The following is a 23,781-nucleotide window of genomic DNA, read 5'->3' as shown; positions in this document are numbered from 1 at the left end:
TAAGGTTACTTCAAATTGAATTGGAGTTGGCATATATAGCCTTTAATGAGGTAACATCCCCAGATAAAACATCTGACTTGCTGTTTATTTTAGTCTACGTTTATTTGCAGGCTTTTATAGCAGGAGAGCTCTGGCTAATGGTCCTACCAACCTGAGTGCTGCTTCCAGCTTAGCAATTGGCCTGCTGCGTGGCTTGGGAGAGCGCCGCGTTCCCGATCGGAAAATTGGTTTATGCGTGTTTCTGATGCATCCATCACGGCGACAATTACGCTCAAGAAAAAGCAAAATGCCGAAGGGATGCTCCTGGTGGCCCTTTTCGTGGGCAGTGGTGGTGAAAGCACTGGACAGGACATGTCCTTCCCGTCTGCCTTCACCGAGTTGCTGCCTCAACTGAAGTTACGCTTTGGCCGCAATTTTCTTAGTAAATATTTTTCAACCGTATTTTTCCGGCCTAATATAGATTTGATTTCCCGATGGGCATCCGTCTTACAAAATTCTGCTGTTCGTTTAGGGGCTGATAATACCTGGCTGGGGGTGGCACGTTGGTTTGATCATGTGCTGGTTTAGTCGTGTCCCCCCCCCCCCCCCCAGTTTGAGTTTATGAGTAAACATCTTTCTGGGCTTTAAACTCCTGCGAATATAGTTCTGTCTGTTGTATGCTAAAAAGATAAATACATAATCTGGATAACTCCATAATCAAAACACTTGACTGACTACAGTAGGAGGTTTCTTGTTTTGTTTTAACTCTTCTGGGTGTTTTATCTTATAAAGCCCTGTAATAATAAAGCCATATGAATCCTCAGCTTATTATTCATTTTCCTTAGTGTGTCGCAAAGGAGGCATTACGGAGCCTTGCGTTTTAAAATAAAACAATGGGTGAAAAGAATGAAGTTTCGTAAGGAGCCTTTATGATCAGCGTACGTGGCAGGCTGGCGGGGAGAGGGAGCGGCAGCAGCAGGGCCGGGGCTGGGGGCCGAAACGCAGCCTCCCTTTTGTTCCCGGGCAGACCTTTACGCTCGCCCGCACACACACAGACACCCTTTTGGCCCATCTCCTGGTGGAGCGGGGAGGCTGTAATTAATGGGTATCTGAGTCCCGAGGAGGCAGGAGCCAGTGCCTGACAGGTGCTTGCCTTTCTAGCTCAGCGGTGGTTTTGTAGGGGAAGGCAGCGCTAATGCTGTGACCAGTTGGTATCACCTGGGAGAGCAGAGGTTAATGTTTCAAAGGAGGAGGAAAAGCTGTTTGTATGCAAGTGACATTGAAAGGAGATATGAATATTTTAATACCCGTGGTCAAGGCCAGTGGGTTGCACTACGCGCACATGTTCCATTTTGGCTGGAACCCTCCTGAGCTCCAGTTGTCTGAACTGTGGAGACGTAGCGGAGGTCTGCGTTAACGCGTACATTATAATGCTGCTCTCTTCCTTTTCTCATGTACGTAGTAAAACTTTCATAACAGAAGGGGCCAGAAAGATTTGATAATGATGTATGGCCTTTTACCGTAATCATCTTAGCGAGCGATTGCTGCCTGTGATGTCTGAAGTGATGGTAAACTAATACTGTGCTGCTTAGGCAGGCAGGGAAATGCATGTCATCAGAAATGCCAGCATCTGTAAAGGCTTTAGGGTTGTTCCTCATATTTTTGTTTCTGTTGATCTTAAACAATGTTAGCAGCATTTGTGAGGGAAAACAAATCAAGAGTAGGCATGAAAAGGAACCCTCCTGCTCATGCATTATTTTTCTTTCTCGGCTTGCTTTTATTGTATCGCGCTCGAGAAAGTCACAGGTAACGAAGCAGTGATTCTGTCTACAGCAGTCTGAAATAATTACTTTCCCACTACTCAGTAGAAAGCTGAAATAGGTAGCTGCAGTAAAACAAAAATAAGTTGGGAGAATATTAATAAACATATCTAACATGCTAGTAGCCTGCATCCACCACCATTTATTAGAAGCCTTTGATGTCCATTTTTTTCCAAATTATTCTTATAAAATGTTTGAGAAGAAAGGGAAGATAGAGATGAAAAGTGCAAATTATAAGACTATATATATATATATATGAATTCAGTAGATATAATATTTAGTGGATCTATAATGCAGTTGTAGATCTGTAATTTAAAGTAACGTAATTATTTTTGCATTCTATATTTTTTCATTTCTGGTGTGCAAATGAGTGTAGATAATAAGAGTAATGCTCAGAACCCTGCTTTCTAACGGTGTAAAGCTTGTATACGGTAGGAAAAATGCCATGTTAAAAAAAAAAAGTGGATTACATTTAAAATCTTTTTTGTTGTTTGTTTCTTTAACATGTCTAGCGACTACTGAGCCAACTATGTAGAAGCCTTTACCCTCCTAGGTCAGATTCCAGCAAAGTCTCGTTGCTTTTATAGTATAATGCCATACGGCAAACTGACTCAGCTTTAAGCACTGCATATGGTCCCGAGGGGAGAAATTACCCATCCAAATGACGGGTGGATGGCAGGCAGGCAAGTTAGGATGTAGCTGCTATGTGCTCATATTCTGTTTCACTAGGGCTGCAAACACTCAGAATAGCTACTTGGTGTATTTGAATTTGATCCTCATAACAGCAAGTAGCATAAGGGGATTGGAAATAAAATAAGAACAATAGCTATTTCTCTTTACACTGCTTCTGTAAAGTACTTTTGATATATTGAAGAGAATTAATGTCTTTTGGCATGGTTTATTTCATTTTCTGGAGTGGATCTGGTAAGTGAATGGGAATCAAATACAATTATAATAGCCCATTTCTCTTTCCTAAATAAAGTTTGGTATGCTCATATTAACTCATATGTCAGTAGTTGTTTAGTTCACATGAGCAAAAGTCAGTTTATAGTAGCTAGGAATTGGACTTTATTTTGTCATACTCGAGGTTTTCTTGGGAACCTACAGCTGTGAAGAATTAGGTTGAGTTTCAGTCTACATTAAATGAGTAGAATAGCAGAAAGTGAATATACACGTTCTGTGCTTTTAAAGAGACAAGAAGTAAATAATGAGCACTAAAAGACGTGTTCCAAAACGGAGAATGTTTGGGGGATAAAATAGCTGTTCTGTTGATTTGACAATTCTGTAATACAGCCTGTAATTGCCATAAAATCTGAGTCAAACCAGTAATGTTGCTTGATAAATTCATTAGCTAAAGCACGTTAATGGTAGTTGCCCTGCAGTCTCGCAGTACTCAAACACTATTGCTCCCCATTTGTTTTAAAATAATTGTTGGACCTTCTAACTACGCAATTATAATTTGGGCAAGGCAACGAGGTGCTTACTGCTCATTGTCTAAGGGAAACTGCGCTTCAGCCGGTGGCAGTCGGTGCGCTCGGTGGAGGGCTGCGGCGAGGATTAGGGCGTGCTGTGCAGGGCCGAGACCTCAGACGTGAAGAAGGCAATGAAGCTGCTCCAGGAGGGCTGCCGAAACGTGAGGTATTTGGTGGTGCTAATTCGGTTTGAGATCCTCCATCTATTCTGGTTAGCTTTTCTCCTTTCCCTGGCATATTTTCTGCAGTCTGTGGGCTGGGGGTTTGGGAAGCCTGCTCTTCTGCATTGGGGCCTAAGCCACTCTGCAGAGCTACCGCTGTGGTAAACCCTCGTGAGGCTGTGAGATGGACTGTGCCCTGCTTCCTCCTCTCACAGGCATGACCACATCTTCTCTGAAGAGCAGTTTATTGAAGAACTGATAACGCCGCTTTGTTTTACTTGCATGCATTTTAATTTCCTGCTCACCCAGTCTTGATTTTTATAACCGGGCATACTGACAAGTGAAATCCTTGGTTTCAGTTGCACAGATAGCAACGTTGACTCCTCCCAAAATCTTGGAAAGTGTAAAAACAGTAGAGTGCTGTCTATACTGCTTTAGGTTTCTAAGAACTTGTCTGGATGTGCAAGTAGCATGGAAGTGTTGCAGAGTTTACATCATCCTAATCTACTGAGAGACAAAATATCATGTGCCATTTATATTACCTTGGATTTTTTAACTAGAAAAAAACACTTGTTGCATTTACTGTGTGGCATGGACTACTGATCTTGTCGTGTCCTGACCATTAACTGAGACCGAAGATGTTTCGGTTTCCAAAGATTTGTACTGAAGGTACACTGTAGGTATTGAAGGGAATAACACCGTTCTAGTGCAAGCTGAACCATTGTTGTTTTGGTAGGCTCGTTTAAGTAACACAAGCATCCTGGAAACTTTGTGAATAAATACATCTAGTAGAAAAAAGAAAAAAAGTACATCTGGGCAAAATTTGTTTTAACTGTTCATGAAGGTATGAAATTTTTTTCAAATTTAATTCCCTGCTTCCAGTGAAATGAGCAAATTTCTGAAATAATTCAATTGTAATGCAAAATAGATTTTAAAATTAATCTGTTCAAAGCAGTGTTGTTTGTTTTCATGGGCAGAATCTTCTATCTACTCAGTATCAAAAACAGGCTATAATAATCATTTAGTGCCCTTTTTCCCCTCCCAAAGTTGCACGCTATGTGGTTCTTGCAAGTGCTCATGGTACGTGGTATTGTGACTGCAAAGTATTTGGATTCTCTCCACATCAGTTGGTGGATTGACCTCCTGTATCATCTGTACCTCTTCTTCCTCTGAGGAAAAAAAATTCTCAATTTTCTAATTTCAGTATAGCACTAACTTGAAATAGTGTATTTTCTGCTTACTGAAGTAAGGCTAAAAGCCGATAAGAGGAGTCTTTAAAATCCTATTTTAGAGTGAGTACTAGATCATATGCTTGAAAGGAAGTGAATAGGTATCTTTTACTGATGACAACCAGGACAGATGGAATTCACTTTCTGGGCTAACCTAGTTTTTCAGGTTGCATTCAAAAAGCTGGGCACTGCAACCATTCAGGTATCACTGACCAAATCCATGAAAGGGAAATAATTTGTGTAAAAAGACACAATAGGAAGCTGCTGTTCTAAAAGATAAATAAATGCTATTGGTCTTTATTTTTCTTTTTTCTTTTTTTTTTTTTTTGTTAATTTGATTTCATTTTCTGCGTCATTGGAAACTGAGAACATCCCTAGACCATCCTGGCCTTTCATTTAAATTTTAGACTGATGGTGGAGGGTCGAGGAGCAAGGCTGTCTATAAATTAAAGAATGAGGTAGAGGAACTTGGTACAGCAGCTGGAAGAGAGGAGTGAGACCCAGCCCTGCAGCCCCCAAGGTCAGTGCAGCAGGAGGGCAGGAGGTGCTCCAGGCAGGCAGCAGCAGTTCCCCTGCGGCCTGAGGAGAGGCCCCTGGTGGAGCAGGCTGTCCCCCTGCAGCCCATGGGTCCCACACGGAGCAGATCTCCACGCTGCAGCCCGTGGAGGAGCCCCCGGTGGAGCAGGTGGATGTGGCCTGGAGGAGGCTGCGGCCCATGGAGAGCCCCCGCAGGAGCAGGTTCTTGACAAGATCCATGCCACAGAGAAACACTGTCGTTTCTTTCTAGAAAGGCCTGTGGCCTGTTCAAGCTCCTTGTTCTGCATTTCTATCTTCTCTCTCCTTATTAGTGGGGTCTGGAAGAAGGCTTTTAGTATCTCTGTACTGTGGATACTTACCCTCTGTCCTCTTCTTAGGCTGGTAATATTGTTCCCAAAATCTTGCAAAGCTGGTATTTTTCTTCAAAGCTTGAAATCATTAAACTCGTTTCTGAAGTGTCTGGCACAAGCAATAAAGCTCGGCTAGCGTGTGTTTGCAGGGATCAGTCCTGGGAACATACATCTGTCTGCACATCTTTTGATGTCTTCTGATGGGTGGTAGGTGGGACTACTCTAATTCTACCCTCCCCTACATATGTGGTCCTTATCTTCAAGGTGCTTATCTTTACACAAGTGCTGTAGACCTCCATCAGATGATTTCTAGTATATGTTACTGAGGGGACTGGATGTTGAGCTGGTTACTTCGATGGCTGAGAGAGTTACGAGCCTGATTGTTTCTGGTGGTGAATTCACAAGGAGTTTCTTTTCTTTCCTGTTAGTAGAGAACTCATTTATTAGCACTATTACTGTTTGCCTTTTGGACAAGCATTACACTATTCGCTAACTCAAGGCATGTTTTTCTGGTCACTTACTGATGGACTTTCTGAGTTGGTGTTTCATGTGAAGACTCGGTGCCTTTGTCGCAGTGTTACTGAGAGGAACCTGAAATAGTTTCTACTGACTTCAGGAACTGAATTCTTTGCAACATACAGTTCTTGAGCGAGGAATATGCTTTCATGTAAAATGCTCTTCTAGCCAGTACTCTGGGAGAAATTGTATCTTGAAAGATGTTTCCAGTGCATATGGTTTACATTTAGCTGACCACAGATTACAGTTTGAGGGACTGAAGAGCTGATGTGAGCTGAAGAGTTATGTAGTGTCTCCTAAGTGTATCAGGAATCCCTGCCTTGACATTTGCAAGCTCGGTGCTGCCTAAATAATCCTCCTCACCTTGAAATACAGATTGCATAAACATCCTGCCTTGCTCAGCAGGGTAGTAGTGTCTATGAAAGTGAACCAAGCAGGAGCTAAAGAACAACTTTGCTAAATTGGGTTGCTTCTCTGACTGTATTGGACAAATTTGAACCTTCCTGTTCCAGGAAAGGAATCAATAAAATCAAATTAGGTAATCATCTCTTTTAAAACGTACTTGTTCAGATGATAATGTTTGGAAGAGCCAAGAAAAAAAACTAAACCTCCTACTCTAAGGACCAACAGGAAAAGGGGAAGGGGAAGTCTTAAGCACGATCCATGTTTCCATTGGCAGTGTAAGCAACTTGGCTGTTGAACTTGTTTATGGATACAGAAAGGTGAAAGGCCAGGACTGCTAGTGAAGTCCGTTTTTCTGTATTGACTTCTTGAAAGAAAAGTATTGTAGTCACTTTCATTTCACTGAAGGCAGTCCTTCTGTGCTGTGTCCTTTTCCTAGAGAAGAGCTCTGACACCATCTGATGTGTATGGGGCCCATAAGGCCAATTTACCTAGAATAGCTGGACCGACTTCGCTTCCCTTAGGCAGGAAAAAGAAAGGCAGGGTTTGCAATGAAAACTAGAGAAAAACAAAACGAAAAAACAACACCAGAAACTGCTGTTTTCATTGGTTTATCATCTGTTTGTATATTCTCTGAGCACTTGTTCGATCTGACATTTTGCCATGTGAATATTTTGTGGGCATCGTGCAGTGGCCAACATTTGAATTTCATTTCCTGTAGTTTGGTACATTTTACTTGTTCTCTAAATTTTAATTTTTCAAGACAGGGGAAGGAACAATGCTGTTGAAGGGTGTTCTGACAGTTGGTTTTCCTGTGCAGCTAAAAAGGTTTCTAAGAGCTGAATGTAACCCATGTAGCCTTGCAATTCTTAGTCTCCATGTTTTTAGACTATAGCTATATGTAAGTTCCATTCAGGCAGTATCACTGAGAGATAGGGCACCAAAAAAATCTTATTAATTATATTTTTCTTCTGGCTTCCATTTCCATTCATGCAATGACCCTTTTTGTTGTCAGCAAAACATTGTGAATTTGTGTTGATGTATGCTGTATCTTTTGTTTTTCAAGATTTTAATCGTTGGGATATTTTTAGAGTGAAGAGGTAGGCAAGAGCTTTGTCTCCTGTTCAGCATAAGGTTTCGCTAGTTACAGATTTACCATAGGAAGAGGTAGGACTGGCAGATCACTGCTTGTGTTTTTCTAACTATTTAGAGAAATAAATGGCACCAAGAAGGAAGAAATCTGAAATTTGAGTTGTGACAATTTATATAAGGAAATTTAAACTTCAGGAATGTAAGGAACCATGCCTATGTATGCGAGGACAATATAAACCCTAGAAGAAGCAGAAATAAATCTTTGAAGTGTAATTGCAAGGCAGTCTTCTCCCATTTAATTGATATTTAAACATTGGCTAACGTGGATCTTTTCCACTTAACTGACATTAACGACCTTGGTTAACTTTTGGTTTTGAGCTTTTTATTTTATTACACTGGTTTGTTTGTTTTATGTTAATTTCACTTTAGTGCTTAGATCCTTGTAAAATAGATTTTTTTTTCTCTCCAAAAACAAACATCAAACATCCAGAATATCTGTTTTGTTTTAATATTTAAACATTTACACACATCTTGGGCATAATTGTATATGCATTTTATAGCATGAAAAAGCGAACCATATTGATTGTAAATCCTAAACATCTGCATTGGAAAGCAAAACCATACTTTTTTTTGGTGCACCTTGCTTTTTCTTTTTTTTTTCTCTCATCATATTTTACTCCATTTTTATTAAGTAATTGCTGGTGTTACTTTTGGCTTATCTCACGCCTCCTCTATTTTTTTCTCTTTTCTCCCCATCTGTTCTCTGCATTGATACCTTCTTTTGAATAAACAAATCTTAAAACAGATTTTTTGACCACAGTTCTGTTGTTGGTATAACTAGGCAATGCAGTGAGCAGCGTGCAGCAGCTGAGGACACTTGTGGCACGGCAGTGTGGCCTTTTCAGCATCTGTGTGCTCCCTGCTCCTACGTACAGACACGCCAACTTACCATGAGGCAAGCAAGGGCACAAACTTGTGATGGGCTCCCAATCTGTGGTCACCCTTGGTGCACTGCACCAGCACCAATGCCACCAGTAGCCCTCAGACAGGTGTGAGACAAGAGTGAAAGACTCATGTCGCATAGACACTCGTGTGCCCACGCTTCTCTTTCCAGGACCGGACACTGGAACCTCATGAGGTGGCTTCTAATTGTCTGTTCAATAGGCAAAGAGAGAAGTGCTTTCTGCACCAAATACAGCACAGCACCTATTCTGCATTAATGTCAATCAGATGTTGATGTCAGTGGCAGCTGGTTTAGATGCGTTAGAATACTGTTGGCAAAAAGTTTACCTCCGACATGAGTTTGTATTTTAATTTTTCTGTAAAGCAATCTATATGCTTGCTTTTCCTGGTTTTAGCAAGCTTTGGGATTGCCACAGTATTTCAAGTAGCTGGGAAAGTGTTTGTTACAAAGGATATGTCTGCACATAAAACTTCTTCACATTAGGTTAACTGCCTCGATACAGCAGCAACATCCTGGTGCCTCAGGACAGTGCCCCTCAGCACTGTTCGGTATTGTTCCAAATTTTCTGGGAACGAAACTCAGCCTCATTTCTCCTATATTTGCCCAGTCATCGTCTTTTCTGTTGGTCGAGCTGATCCATTGCAATTGTGGTTGAATATCTGATGATATGTTTGCATTTTCATATTGTCTTCATATCAGATATTCTTCACCTATGGTTTTTTGGGTTTTATTTTTGCTGATGATATGTGTAGATTCTCTTATATAGCTGTAGTTATAAGCCACAGTGCTTACAGCATGAGAGAGAGCATCAGTGTGCTGACACTGCTCGTTTCTTGTAGGGGTTCGGTTGTGGTGGAACATCTGATGAAGTTGCCGCAGAACAGAGCAGCTTTAGTGCTGCCTAAAGAAATTTCATTATCTGTCATTTCTCTTCCTTTTCTCCTTCTGATCTTCCACGAGCTTAGTCTATTACTTAAAATGACACAAAAAGCCCATTTTGATCCATTTAGACACTCAGGCATGAGGACATCATGTTTGGACACGTTGAACTAGCTGTTGTAGCAGAAGAGCAATGGAAACAAAGGACCACTGTAGGCAGCTAGATGACATAGGCCTCTTCAAAAATGGATTGAGCTCCGTCTTTAAACTGGTTGCCTTACTTGCACCTGCTTTGCTCTGTTTGGATAGCTGCCCCAGTATTTGCCAAAACTGTCTTCTGTGGTTTTTGCGTTTCTTTCTGTGGGTTTGCCTTTGAAGTAGACTCAACCAGCTATCTGCAGCCTTCACTGTGAGCTATTGTCTGTCAGCACTAATTAAGGCCTCTGTAACAAGTAAGAATTAGAGCGCATCTGGACTTTGAGCACTGTAAGTGATGCAACTGTGTTGGTCAATTCTGGATGTTTGATGTGTCAGTGGCTGAGAGCTACTTTTTTGTTGTTGCTCCGTTCTTTCCTCATGAAAGCTGTGCGTTCCTCCTCTGTTGAATTTGTTGGCTGAGTTTCATAGGGTTGCCGTCACACTTAACTAGGTCAGTGTACTACAAACAAACATTGCGTGGCATGTAATGTGGATGTACAGCAGTCTCCAGCACTTACAATCTCTTGTCCCCCAAAACAGCAACAAAAAAACACCCCCAAAAAACTCTTCCATTTGAAGTTATTTGCTTAACAGTATTCAAAAATTCCTCTATGTTCTAGAAATAAATAATAATAGTAAAAAAGAGAATGACTGAGATTTACAGATGACACATTTCTTCAGAAATCATTTAGGCATTGAGCTCGATCACATGTCAGAAACTGCGTTTATAAATGACACACATTATAACTGTTTATAAAACATGGGGTTCAGGTTTACTGATGAAGTACCACAAGTGTAACTGTGGAATCCTAATCACTGTTTACCTTCTTCATCTGGTCAAGTGTTTGACTCCTTAGAATTTTTTTCAGATAATTAAGTCTTTAAAACAAATTCCCTCAGTGAATAACAAAGCACAAAAGTGCCTTGAAAGAACCCCATATTTGTATTTTCTGATATAAAGTATCCATGTTCAAAGCAATGAGGTAATGCAAAGTTTGGGGAGAATGCCACAGTTCAAATTTTAGGTTTGAGTTTTTATGTGATGAATGCTTTATTTTGTTGAAAACAACTTTTGAAAGACTTTGTACAAGTACAGTATTTTCAGATGTTGTTTACATATGCTTTACATGTCTGTGTGTGTGTGTTTGTGCCCGAACTGGCTTTCATCAGCACAAGAAAGATTCAAATGCTGATTCGAACTTCGCAATATTTAAGCACAATAGAGCACAATTTAAATAAATACGCATGTTGCATGGGCACGTTACAGATCTATTAAAATCTCTCTTTTGAGTTGTTGCTTTTGATTATGAACATACCATAAGGAATTTTGCTCTTTCTGGCCTGAGACTTGAAATTACAATAAATTACTTATTCCTTTACCTTGATTTTGTTCATAATGTGAAATAGGTTTTAATTTTCAGGAGATACTTGGTAAGTTTTTTTTGTATAAATTTTTATGTAATTTCCTGAAGCAATGTAGATTTGTCTTTAGAAGTAGGTACTGGTTAGTTTTGTTCTGGGGAGTTGGACACTGCCTAAGTAAATTCATAGTCTTGTTTTCAATATATTGAAGAGTTATTTAATTTTTGTAAAAATGCATCATGAGAAAATTGTTCTCAACATGTACTTATATTAGACTACAGAAATCACTGTTTAAATGTAAGTAAAGTATTGATTTGAGCAGGATAAACTTATAAACTATTCTAGACCTTGACTCAGTGAAAGTTCAGACGAGTTCTGTTGCAGTACTTCTGAGTAGCATTCTATTTCTAGTAATGTTATATTTTGAATTTTTCAATACAATAAATGTTTTCAAGCTAAGGAGGTTGTGAAATTAGTCTGAAGTTGCATTGACTGATGTAGAACTAGATTTTGGGGATCTTTGGGGGCAGAAATAAAGAATGCTGATGTAGAGATTTCTTGGTTGTTATAAGGTTGATTTTGAGTTCCAATATAAATTTATCTATGGAAATTCAAACTAAAGTTGATATTCCCCACGGTGCACAAATGTAACTTGTGTAAATAAAATTGTATATAGTTTGTTTACTGAAAGGTAGGCTGCTTTTCTTGAGTTGCAAGATTTTTTTCTTCAACAGTGAAGCAGCTTTAGTTAGGCTGGAAAATGTCTTTTTGTCACCCTTGTTCACAAAGTGAGAGGGGGATTAAAAATGTGAATTTTATATACCAGGCTGGCAAACTAGCATTTCTTTTAAATATTGTTCACATTTGTGTTCATGGAAAACAGGAAGGACCTGTAGGTTTGTGAGATGCAATATGAGAGAAACTCTGTTTTGATGTCTAGCGTCTGGTACAGCATCCCTTGAAATAATGCAAAGGTTGACATTGACTCCACTGGGCTTTTAGGTGGCTATATACCGGTGTGTTAAGAGAGTTTCTCAAGGAGATGTGATATGTCTTTTTTGTACTGCTCCGCATAAGTGTAGCATGTACTTCAGTGTGGCATAGCCACTAGGAAAGTTATTATTTCCTGGCAGTAAATAGGTATTTTCCTTTTTTAGGCAATTTTATATTTCTGTGATTCTAAAGGATTTTGAAGTTTCATGAATACAAATCACAACAATAAAAAATGTCAGTGTTTTCAGTCTTGTTGCAACACTTTGTCTCAGGTAAAATACCACATAATTCTGGGTAAGCGAATATTTCGTGGCTTGTAGGTCCCATGAATGGTGTCTGACAGAGCAAATGCCATCTTCTGCTGGGAAGAGCTGGGGTACTCAATTTTTTCAACATCTTTCATATCTATAGACAGGAGAGGAGAGACCAACAATGCTTTGTGCTCTGAGGTGATCTCTGCAGTTCACGGTCTCTCCCACTGCGGCAGGCCGACGTGGGGCATTGCCAGTGGGTGCCCGCCTGTCAGGGCCACGCTCTTGTCATGATCACAGTATCACAGTATCACAGATTTCTAGGTTGGAAGAGACCTCAAGATCATCGAGTCCAACCTCCGACCTAACACTAAGTACTCCACTAAACCATATCGCTAAGCTCTACATCTAAACGTCTTTTAAAGACCTCCAGGGATGGTGACTCCACCACCTCCCTGGGCAGCCCATTCCAATGCTTAATAACCCTTTCGGTAAAGAAGTACTTCCTAACATCCAACCTAAAACTCCCCTGTCGCAACTTTAGCCCATTCCCCCTCGTCCTGTCACCAGGCACGTGGGAGAACAGACCAACCCCCACCTCTTTACAGCCTCCTTTAAGGTAACTGTAGAGAGCGATAAGGTCGCCCCTGAGCCTCCTCTTCTCCAGGCTGATGATGGCACTGGCTGGCTCGGCGCTCCTCTCATCCGTTCATCCCAGCAGTGGGCCCGAGGTGCCCTGTCCCTCCTTGGGGCTGCGGACCGTGGGGAGCAGCCACCGGCCTGCGGCGTCCCCGTCAGGCCCGTAAGCGAGCGTGGTGACGGGGCACCCGTAACCTGGGCAAGGGCCTGGCTCCACGGCCCTGCAGCGTCGTGCTGACGCAAGGCCAGAGTCTCTTCTTGTAATCGACATGTTGTGTCGTCTTCGACAGCTGTGTTATCACAGTGGGAGCACTAGCTATGGGGAGGAGAAAATTTGTATTGTGTTGCTCAGAATTGCAGAGCCTGGGGAACTCTTGCTGTGTATCATGCGACTTTGTGCATACAGCATCACACGGGCTTAGCTGGTGGGACATCCAGGTGGCACTGATGGCCATGGAAAAACCAAGGCTATACGTGGTCTTCCCTACTGTTTTCTTGGTGTAGGCATACTTCTGCTGTTACAAAGAATTTATGAGTGCAGTGGTTGTTTTAAACCACGCACTTGGTTGCATTTCCCTTCCCTAGCAAGGCTCGATAGTTTAACAAAAGTAGTGATATGATTCCTGCCCTAGAAATTTAGTTTCCTGTGCATAAAATCTGTTGTTGAGTCTGGAAGGTCTGAGAGGAAGATTGCTGAGATCAGGAAGATGTGGCAGAAGATAATAAAAAAGCTCAAAGAGAGAAAATGAATAGAAAGATGAGGGGAGCATGCACCTGGCAGAGCAGTGTAAGAGCTGAAAAGCTGTCAAATGAGCTAAGAAGCTAAGTCCTTGTAGGTGAGGAAAGTAAATCTTCAGTTGTCCATTAGACGTAGTTGTTGCTTGTTATATTAAAGAGGACCTGAATATTGTGATATACTTGTGATATACATGGGATTGCCATGCATTTAAGCAATAAACGTGAAAGCTGTAGGAACAGTGTGACTGACAGCCTTGTCTTCTGTCATGGTTCCCCAGCCAGGAGAAGAATCATGTCCTCTGTTACTGCGTCTCTTATAGCTGCATCAGTAGGTGTGTAGGTTTGCTGTGTATCTGAGTTCTCAAAAATAAATAAATAAGAATGAAAAACTAAATCCCAGAAGTTGCAAGGTAATTAAACAGCTGAAAAGAAATAGGTTTTATCCTCCACAGGAAGTGCCCGTGAGTTTAACAGAATCTCGGTCTGATGATTGGGATAGGTTGCAACAAACACCTTTGGGGTAGTCCAGAAGCACACTGGACGCTGCTGCTGCTTGATTTGATTCCTAGTTGATGGCTGACGTGACCTTCAGTGCACATGACACATTTGAAGATGCAGGACACAGCAATTTAAACTGACATGGAAGATGCAGCATAAACAAAACCAAACAAAATCTGCTCAGAGCTTTGTCACAGGCTTTTTACACCAAAGTTTTGTGGCAGAAAGTTGCAGGGGCTACAAGAAAAGCAATATCATGTTCAAAACTGTCTTTATTTGAACTGAGAGGTGGCTCATCTTCACAGATGAATTGCTTTAAAAGCATATTTAGATGAATATATATACAATGACAGAGAATAAATGGATTTTGTTCTCCTTTTTGTGATGAGACCACTCTTCAGAAAGTATATTTTAAATTAATCATTGTGTTGAAATCATCAGAAAGGAAGACTCAATTGCACAGAAAACATAAACGGAACAAGCAATGCAGAATCCGAGAGCAGAAGCTAGGTTATGAAATCACATTCACTGAACTCCATTTTTTATAGCGCTACAATGAGCCCGGCTCTGGTTTGTTTGAAATGTGGAAATCTACCTGAAGTAGCTACACTGAAGTCAAGACTTTTATGAACAGTTAAACTCTCAATACCTTAAGTACACTGTGGAAACATGGATAGATGAAACTGAATGTTAGATAAAATTGGATTTGGCATAGTGAATTTATATAGACTTTTTAGGTCTGTGCTATTTCTGTGGGATGCTGTTCTGTTTTGAATCTAATTTTAGCTTGGAGAACTCATTTGATTTCCTTTTTCACATCCATATGGGCTCATATGGTGAATTTATAGTCTTTTTACTAGGTTTTCATTATGTTAACTCTATTATAGCACTATTGAAGCAATGCCATAGTTCATATTGAGATATAAGCTCTTGTATTTCGTCAGTGGAAGTATTTTTAGTGTTAGTTAAACATTCCAATATCAGGAATGATGAGTTGAAAACAGTGTTGTTGTTTTATTAATGTAAATGGATGCAAGAGGAAGGCATGGTAAAATTTGGAAATAACAGATTTTTTGTCCGATTAATCAAATAATTAAGAAGTGCTGAAATTTAAATGTAGCACTTAAATAGAATTAATATGCTTTGCAAATGTTGAAAGACATTATTTAAATAATAAAGAAAACAACTGAAAGCAGCATCCTCAAAGTACATGGTACCCTGTTCCCTTTTAGTGGTTTGATGGCTCGTGGTGGGTGCATGTCTTCATCGAGGTGCATGAGATCCTCCTGCTCGGTCCTTCCCGTTGTGCATGTACATGTTCCTGTCTTGTCGTTGTCTTCTGTCTTCAAGGTGGGGCAGGAGTGAGAACAGCAGCTCTGACAGTGTTTCTTCCTCACATATCAATGCCAAGGATTACATCTCAAGTGCTCTGTGAAATGCGGTGTTCTGTGGAGAGTCTGTTATGAAAAGTGCAAGATTTATACAAATACAGCTTGACAGTTATGTGTTTCTCTAAAAATGCCGGCTACTTTCTCTGCACTTCTCTGGTCTTCCTGACTTAGTGCTGTTGCCCTCCCCAAGGCGTCCGGTTTGGGTGTGTAAAACGCCGTGTCCAAGGCTCATAGATCTCTTTCCAAGAGATGACAGAAAATTGGAAGCAGCCCTCCCAGGAGTGTGCCAGAGACGTTCCCGGAGGCGGGATCGGCATGGAGGAGGGATGGGCGCCTGGAGGAGGCCCGGGCAGCCCTGAGAAGGGCCCAGGAGGGAGCCCGCCGGCATCCCTTCCACGAGGGAGGGAGGGTGGGAATGGCCGGGCCTTCGGGGAGGACATCTGGGGAAGAGGAGTTGGAGTGGACATCGAGCAGCGGGAGCTTGTCTAAAAAATAAAACGGAGGGTGAAAATGGAGGTGGGGACATGGGAAGTCATTGTGAAAACGGGCTCGCTGATGAACGAGAGATGGGAGGTGAGGTATTAGTTGATGAAGTTGCCAGGTAATTTTATTTGTTCCCCATGTTTTGGGAGAATAAATTGCCCATCTCTTGTGAGGACTCCTGTACAATTTCTTTCTGATATTGGATAATTCTTCTTCGCGGTCTCCGGCCTCGCAGATATATCTGTGAAATCTCTCCCAGTTGTACCGCTGCTGGTGCTTGCATTCCGGCGTTTTTATTGAATCGTTTTGTGCCTCGCCGCAAACAGCCCACGTGACGCGATGGCAATAATGTCCGAGCGCTGCCTGCGCCAGGATTCCCGTCACGTGCGGCGTAATGAAGGCAGGTTTTAATAAGGAGACGGCAGCGCGCTCGCCGTCTGCATCGAGGCAGAAGGCAGTGCGTGTCACATATTTTATGGTCGTATTTTGATACCCCAACGGCCCCCGTGTTTGCGCGGATCGTTTTTACAGCCAAACTCCGGAATGAGCTGCAGATGAGCATTCCTGTTTAGGGCACTTCTGTGCCACCATGGCAATCTTTTTTGGCCTTGTAGTTGCTTCTCCCTCGGCAGTATATGAAAAAGTTTTATCATCAGCTTTTCTTTTGCAATGAAGAAGTATGTGCAGGGAAATAAAACATAATTGCATAATTTGCTGGGCAGGCTTTGACCTGAGCTTAAAGGCTTAAATGACTAGAAAAACCTACCTATTGCTGTGTGTGTTTGTTTTTTAATTAAAAACGTGTGAAAGGAAGATGTATCCTATACCGCTGCATAATTAACAAAATATGCTTAACCTGAAATATAATAGAGAACATAAATGGATGAACAGAAGCAGAAACAGCAAGTCTTGCAGAGAAGTCACTGAGGACTTCTGTTGTTTATTGATATTTAACAGGAAAGCGATACAGTAGGAACAGATTCGTTTTTAGCCTGAGGCTGAAGCACGGATCTTTTCACCATTCAGAACTTTTTAGCAGGATCTATTTGTGTCTGCAGTGTGCCTTTGAGGAAGGACAAACAGAATGAAGTTGTATGTATCGTTTTTACATTAATTTAAAAAAAAATTAAAATCTTTTGTCTGTAGAAGTATGGGCAACCGTATGAAATAATGCATGTAATTCAGGTTACATGATGTCAGGTTTGCTTAAAATATTTTCTTAGTTTGTCTTTCCCCATGCTTTTCTCTCTCCCTTCTTAACCTTCCAACACCTCTCCCACCCCCAATAAGAAGGGAAAAAGAAGAGAGAAGAGGAGAAGGAAAGGAAAGAAAAGCAGTTAACTTGCTAATGCTTGCACGTTCACTCTGAACCTGAAAATTCATTTCTGCAAGGTCAGACACGCTCCCTCTCCGCATGGGACAGATGGGGAACCTGCACGCTGTGCTCGTGTGAGACCGCGCGGGCTCCGTTCACATGGCTGTGCGCGCTGCACGTTGCCGTGCCTCACTCCGAACACGGAGCTCCTCGCATTCGCTACCCTGGCTCGGAGGTTGCTCCATTACTTAGGAACTTTTTGCTCACTTCCAGCTTAAGTGCAAATCTTACTGGGAGTTTATTTCCATCTCTGCTTGTGCCAGATCGTCCTTTCTCTTACTTAACTATCTTCCCTCTTGCATTTATATTTATCTTCTGATGCATTTGCCAGGCATAATTTTAATGTAGATGGTTTATTTTACTGTAACTTTTTTAAACAGGTATGCTTCACTTGTAACTAATGATGTACATAAAAAATAGCAGTCTAATTTTTCTGCAGATTAGGAGTAGCTCTCTGTACAGTAATAGTTTTGGAAACCATTCATAATACAACATGCAGTATTTCAGAGCTGGTCAACTTCTGACATCCTTTTTGCTGTCCTTGGTTATTATGTTGTTATTTATAGCATCTGAATTCCAAACTGTTAAAATTTATTATACTTCGGGAAGTCATGTGGATTAAATGTGAAGAAATATATTTTTATATGTAATCTTTTCTCTTCCCCTGCAGTGATACTGTGTAGTAAGAGCACACCAATTTCATTGCTGGAGACCAAGCCTTTGCCTCTTGTTATGTTTTCAGAGGAGCACATGCAATGTCAGACTTACGGTCTGGACACCATTATCAGAAGTTAGTCTGTACATGTTGTCCCCCCTGGACTCCTTTAACCCCTCTTTGGATAATTCATTAGAGTTCCTTCACATAAATAGTAAATACTTCGCCAGTGCTAGGTTGCCCTACAGGTAATTTTCATACACGGTGGAGCATATGAAATAGCTAAACCAGGTATTTCATGGACCTGAAGAGAAATAGAAGATTGAAATTTGTTCTGTATTTAGAAAAACTAAGCACTGTAATTCAGAAGTTCAGGTTCAGGATAGTGACCCTGGCTGCTCTGATTCTTGGCTTTTGAGGTAAAAGGCTGGTTTGTGTCTTTTGATCTTTGAGGTTTCTGGTTTTATACAGCTATGAGAACATCCCACAGATGCTGTCTTTGTTTTACGGTGAGCAAGACCGTTTTTAATTCCAAATTGTCTCCTTGTCTACTACAGAGAGCAGCCTAACAAAACTGTTCTTACCTCAGGAATTCACTATCCTTTTCATTTTATCTGAACAACTTCTTGATGAAGGAATCTTCCAGCCTTTCTGTAATAGTATTTTATGTCTGAACAGTTGAAAGTGTAAAGATGAATGCTAACAGCCAACAGCTGACTCGCGTCCAGGCTTTAAAGATCATTGTGGAGAGACGGGATTCAGTAGCTCAAAGGTCTTTGTGCAACAGGGTAGCTTTTAGACCATGTTTTGTTTGTCTTGGCGTCCTGACTTTTTTTCCAGTCGATACAGTTCGGTTCAGTCCTTCTAAAACATGTAGCTTCATAAACGGATGTGAAGCCTAAAATCCTGGGTTCACACTGTTTCCTGGTTTGCGAGGAATGTGGAGATGTCTCAGTTTATGGTCGGTTGGTCCATCCCTCAGTAAGGAAGCCTGTGTCTCAGGACTGGACAGCCCCACGACTGGAAACCCTTCGGCTCTGCCTGGCCGAGGTCTGTTGTGACAGATACGGCATTTGTAACCACGGAGCGCGTTTTGGCTGCGAGCACGTGGGGCTGAGGGAGTGGAATTTCTTACTCCTGTCCTTGATGGCAGGATCATGTGAAATGAACTGGCATTTCTAGCCTATTTTTAAAATGATTTTGTTCATGTGGTGATAGATAGAACCGCCCCCATGTCCTTTCTTTCTCTCCGCTCTCTTGGCCCACCTTTCAAACCACAAGAATTTGCTTCTTCTTTCACCCTCCTGTGGAGGTGACCTTCCCTTTGCACGTACCTTTTCCAGGGAGGGGTAACAAATCCCAGCCCTTGCTGCTGACCCTCCCAGGCTGTGTTCTGGCTGGGCAGCAGGTTCCTGTGCCCCTTCCCGAGTTTCTCCACAGGGTGGTTTTGAATCCCCCCTAAACCCAGATAGCCGTCACCCTGCGCGTGTGTGCAGCCGGGCCGTTTGCTCCCAGTGCCAAGGCCCCCTTCCCATCCACACCGTCTGAAGGTGCATGCCCTCTGCAGTGGCAGAAGCAGACCAGTCCCTACAGATGTTCGTAGCAAGTAACGAAAGGCCGAGGAACACAACTATATCCACGCAGAGACGGCTGGACCGGATGTTTTAAAGTCTGTCAGGGGGAGACCCCTTTGTTCATACAGCGTGCTCAGGCTCCTTCAGCAGCCTTGCTGAGCATTACACGGCTCCTGGCCCCTTCCGAGGCCCCGCATGGGGCTCTGTCTAAAACACCGTGGAGCTTGTCCCAGGCTCCAGCGGGGCTCTGGGAGGCAGGTCCCACAGCTGGGCTCTGCCTGAAGGGCTCCGGGACCTCCGCTAGCTGTGTGAGTGCGCGTGGGGCACCTTCCTGGACCTCTACGCTTTAGGAATGTAACTGTGGGTTTGAAAACAGGCGAACTTCTAGTAATTGGAGTTCTTTAAAACATGTAGCCCATGTGAGTGTGTTCAGTCCTGGCATTCCTCTTCCCCTCCCTCCCCTCTGCCGCCCAAAAATTCTTCTGAAACTCCTGTCTGGGTGCAGTGGGGTTGAAAGCCGAGGTGGTGCTGAGCGCGCTCTCCCATATACCCAAGGGAGTACGGTGGGGTAAGGCGGTGTCGGTACGGCAGGCAGGCACCCTGCCCGGGCATCCCTCCTGGGTGACGGCGTGTGTCTGTACCTGCTCCAGCAGCGTGCCACGAGCTGTGTGCGTGTCGAAGGACTGCAACTGCGATACACGACCTTTCTTTTCCTCTCGAAACCTCTCTCTTGGTTGTTTCCCATTATCTTCAGCGAAGTTTCGCTGTGCTCAAGTTTTACGTTCAGGCAAATCTGTCATCGGTCGTTAAAATGTTTGGTTGGTTTTAAAACAAGGCTCCCTCCTGTTCAGAAGCACACCGTCCCATTTACTCGAACATGCCTAGCCATGTTCCTGAGCTTTGCTCATGTTCTTCTAAATGAAAATGTCACACTTCCTTTTCCAGCAAACTTGTGAAACTGGTCGAACTAGCCTGACACAGCAGCGTAATGCTGCACTCGCTGCTTCTTTAGCTTTGTAGACAAAATGCAACCCTAACAATGCCCGTGTCTGGCTCGGGGTAGATTAAAGCGTGTGCTTTCTTGTAGGATAAATGATGTGGAAATCTAACTCACCTTGATGTGTCCTTTCTGTCTTTCTCTCTTTTCCTCCCTCCCTCTTCTCTTTTTCCGCTGCCCCTATCTCTTTTGAAAATAGTGGAGAAAAGTTCAAAGAGATGAGGCTTGCCCTTCCGCCGTGTGGCGTGAATGAGGAGTGATAGCTGGGGGAACGGCGAGAGGAAAACACAGCCCAGCTACTGAGGCTGAGATGGCGGCTTGCTCCTCTCCGGGTTTTTAAGCCCGCAGAAGATGGGAGGAGATAGCCCATTTGAGGAGGGGGGAAACTACTATGGGTCACTTGAGACCCGGTGCACTTTGAAGTAGTTTGGGATCTTCAGCTTTGTGACATTCTTACTAACGCTATTTACACAATATTCCTTTTTGACTGCTTAACCCAGGAAGGTGGAGGTCAGAGAAGCAATTATCATTGGCAGCCCCCTCATTTCCCATTTATGTGACGGAACGGAGCAATTCCTGGGTTTCCAAAGCTAACGCTAAACCATTTCCAGCAATGTATATTGAATTTCTTCATAGTCTGCCTGTTGTCTTCCACTCTCTCCAATGTACTTATTAAATGTACGCTTCTGTTCCCCTTTGTCCTCCCCCACCCAGCAATGCATACCTCACATGCACGTTTAACGCGGCAGTAAGCTGGAAACGAGTATTAATGCTGCCATGGTAAACTGAGCTAAGATGTCCCTCCTAATTGCCAGTATCTTTTGTAAATTTAAATATCCGAGAATGTCAAAAGTTGCTTACTTAGCTGTAGTGCTCAGAAGCATAGAGAATAATGTTTGCCGTATTAGAAAAACGGGGGAAGGGAGGGAGTAAAAGAGTTGTGCAGTTCTAAGGACAGAATCCAGAACAAGTTTCACAAAACAGCACTAACTTCTTGCATGTGGTGATCAAAATGGCAGTGGCACAACTTACTTTTAATGGCCCAATTTGCAAACTGAAGAATGACCATGAAAAATATCTTTTAGGATTTTGAGGCCGATGTAGATACCTTCCTCGTGTAGATTAAAGAAAAAAAAAAAAAGGCAGACTTTTGGCTAGTGCCAGGCTGTTTAAAAGGCAAAGCAAACCAAAAAAGGTGGGTAGATAGGAAGCGTATTGAATGGCAAAAATGGTACGTTCGTGTATTTGAAGTATGTGCAAAAATATACTCTATCCCCTCCTCTCCTTTATTTTCACTTCAGGGTAACAGTAAATAAGAAAATATACCAAGATTTCAATCCTGTGTTTTAGTTTATTAAAATTTATAGAAGCTAAATACTGTTTCTTGCTGTTTGTTTCATGTTCCCAGGGCTGGTTTGTTTATCCCCAGGAAGAGGTGGGAGTGTCTCTTGGGATGCTAGCCTCACAGTCTGAGTCTGGGAACAAATTCATCTAACACAGCACTCCTAAATTAAAAGAAGAGTTACTGGTTGGTGGTTATGGAAATCTGTTTAGGTGAAGATATACCGCAGAATCTAAATTTAATTTGGAAATTATTATGGGCAGGCGTGATAGCACCTAATATTCAGGGTGTCTGACATTTCCTATTGTAAGAGCCTGTTTTTAAGTTGCTTACAGATCATTTTTTTTAAATGTTGAAAATTTCACAAAAAACAGCTCAGCTTTTTCTTTAAAAGGAGTTTTAAGAAAAATGTGTTTAGACTTAATTGAAAAAAAAACAAACGCAACTCCTCCTCTTTAAAACAGATCTTGCAGCGCCATTGTTTTTTAGCAAAAGCATAAAAAACCAACTGCGCCTGTGGTCAGTGTGCAGGGTAGATCACTTACCATTGCCACGAATTTGCCCACGTTACCCACATCTGGAAGATCTGAGCTCGTGCGGACGCCTGCTCACCCTAGGAGTGCTGCTAAATTCCTCCAAGAGCCTTTCAGCATCCCCTTCTCCCATGCCAGCAGCCATGGGCTGCGCCTGGTGACCTAGTTTTAGGGACCTAGTGTAATGTTCTAACACCCAGGCTTTGGGGGGGGGGGGGGGGGGGGGTGGGTGTTAAAAATACCCGACCTTGGAAAAACATGGAGTACCTTCGCTGTATGAGCATCTGGAAGAACGCGGCCTGTATTTCATGAAGTACGTGTTGAACGCCCATGGTCTCCAGTGTTCATGTTCTAATCAGTCACGATACGTCTTGAGATTTGCATGTTTTTTCAGAGGGAAGAATTCAGAGAAATAAGCCGACTGCAATCTGAAGCAAATATATCTGAAATTTTCCCTTATGAGATCTACAGGTCATTTGTATGTCCCAAGATTTTAGTTTGGGCTGGCTGTTTCTGTGAAGGTGCCTTTAAACTGATGTAAAGGCTTGAGTTACAATGAACGTGGTTACCAAAAGCCTTCCTGCAGGTGGGAAGGCTGTGTTAAACGTGATTATTAGACTTATTGGTACTGTTTTCCAAGCTAGTTATGAACCTTACTTTAATACCGTGCTCTTCCAGCTTTCACTATGACTTTGGCACATAAAGAAGCCTTTTGTAAAAAAGGTAGGGTTTCATACAGGCCTTTTTCCTTGCTTCCGAATGTTAATATAGCTCTTTTCACTGCTTAATACAAATTTTAAATATCTGAAATATTCCACTGATAGGCTGTTAGTCACAGTGGGAGCCAAGATAATCTGTGCTCCTGAAAGGCCATTGAAGCAAATACTTCTATCAGGAATGAGTTTGGGCTCAAGGGTTAACTGCTGCCTCTGTTAACACCTGTTATATAGAGCAAAGGGAGAAAACTTGATCAGCTTTGACTACGGCCTTTTATACAGCAAAAATCTCTCTGCCTTTTTACAGATTTATATATATATATATATTTTACCTTTAAAGTACCTGACTTTAAAGGGGATATCCAAATGTCTCTCTGTGGAGACTTAAAACAGCCTTTGTGGAAGTATTTTGAGCAGTGTTAATAACAATGGTTTCTGGCAATTGCAAAATGGGATCTGACCAATTTTAGTAAAATAGTGGCACTGAACCCACAGAGCTTGCTTTTGAAATGGTGTTTCAGTTTGAACTGAGTTAAAGTGATGTTTTAAGAAACAGTTCTGCACCTTGCTGTAAATGATAGACAGCTGCTAGAGGAGGTAATGATCTGTCTTCATGTTTGATGCCTTCTTTTATC

The 23,781-nt window shown here is 42.1% G+C and overlaps 1 protein-coding gene and 1 long non-coding RNA gene across 7 annotated transcripts in view; one reads left to right on the top strand and one right to left on the bottom strand.

Moving 5' to 3' along the window:
• ARID1B (AT-rich interaction domain 1B) overlaps positions 1 to 23,781 on the top strand; it is a 327,483-nt gene that overhangs the window by 128,283 nt on the left and 175,419 nt on the right. The window lies entirely within an intron of this gene.
• On the bottom strand, positions 560 to 22,647 carry LOC310896607. Its single transcript, XR_014581664.1, has 2 exons — positions 18,569 to 22,647; positions 560 to 15,537 (listed from the first exon to the last, which is right to left on the bottom strand). It is a non-coding gene; the product is annotated as an uncharacterized lncRNA (long non-coding RNA).

This window comes from Anser anser (assembly GCF_964211835.1).
Source record: "Anser anser genome assembly, chromosome: 3".
Taxonomy (NCBI): Eukaryota; Metazoa; Chordata; class Aves; order Anseriformes; family Anatidae; genus Anser; species Anser anser.
This window is presented reverse-complemented; position numbering and strand designations above follow the sequence as displayed.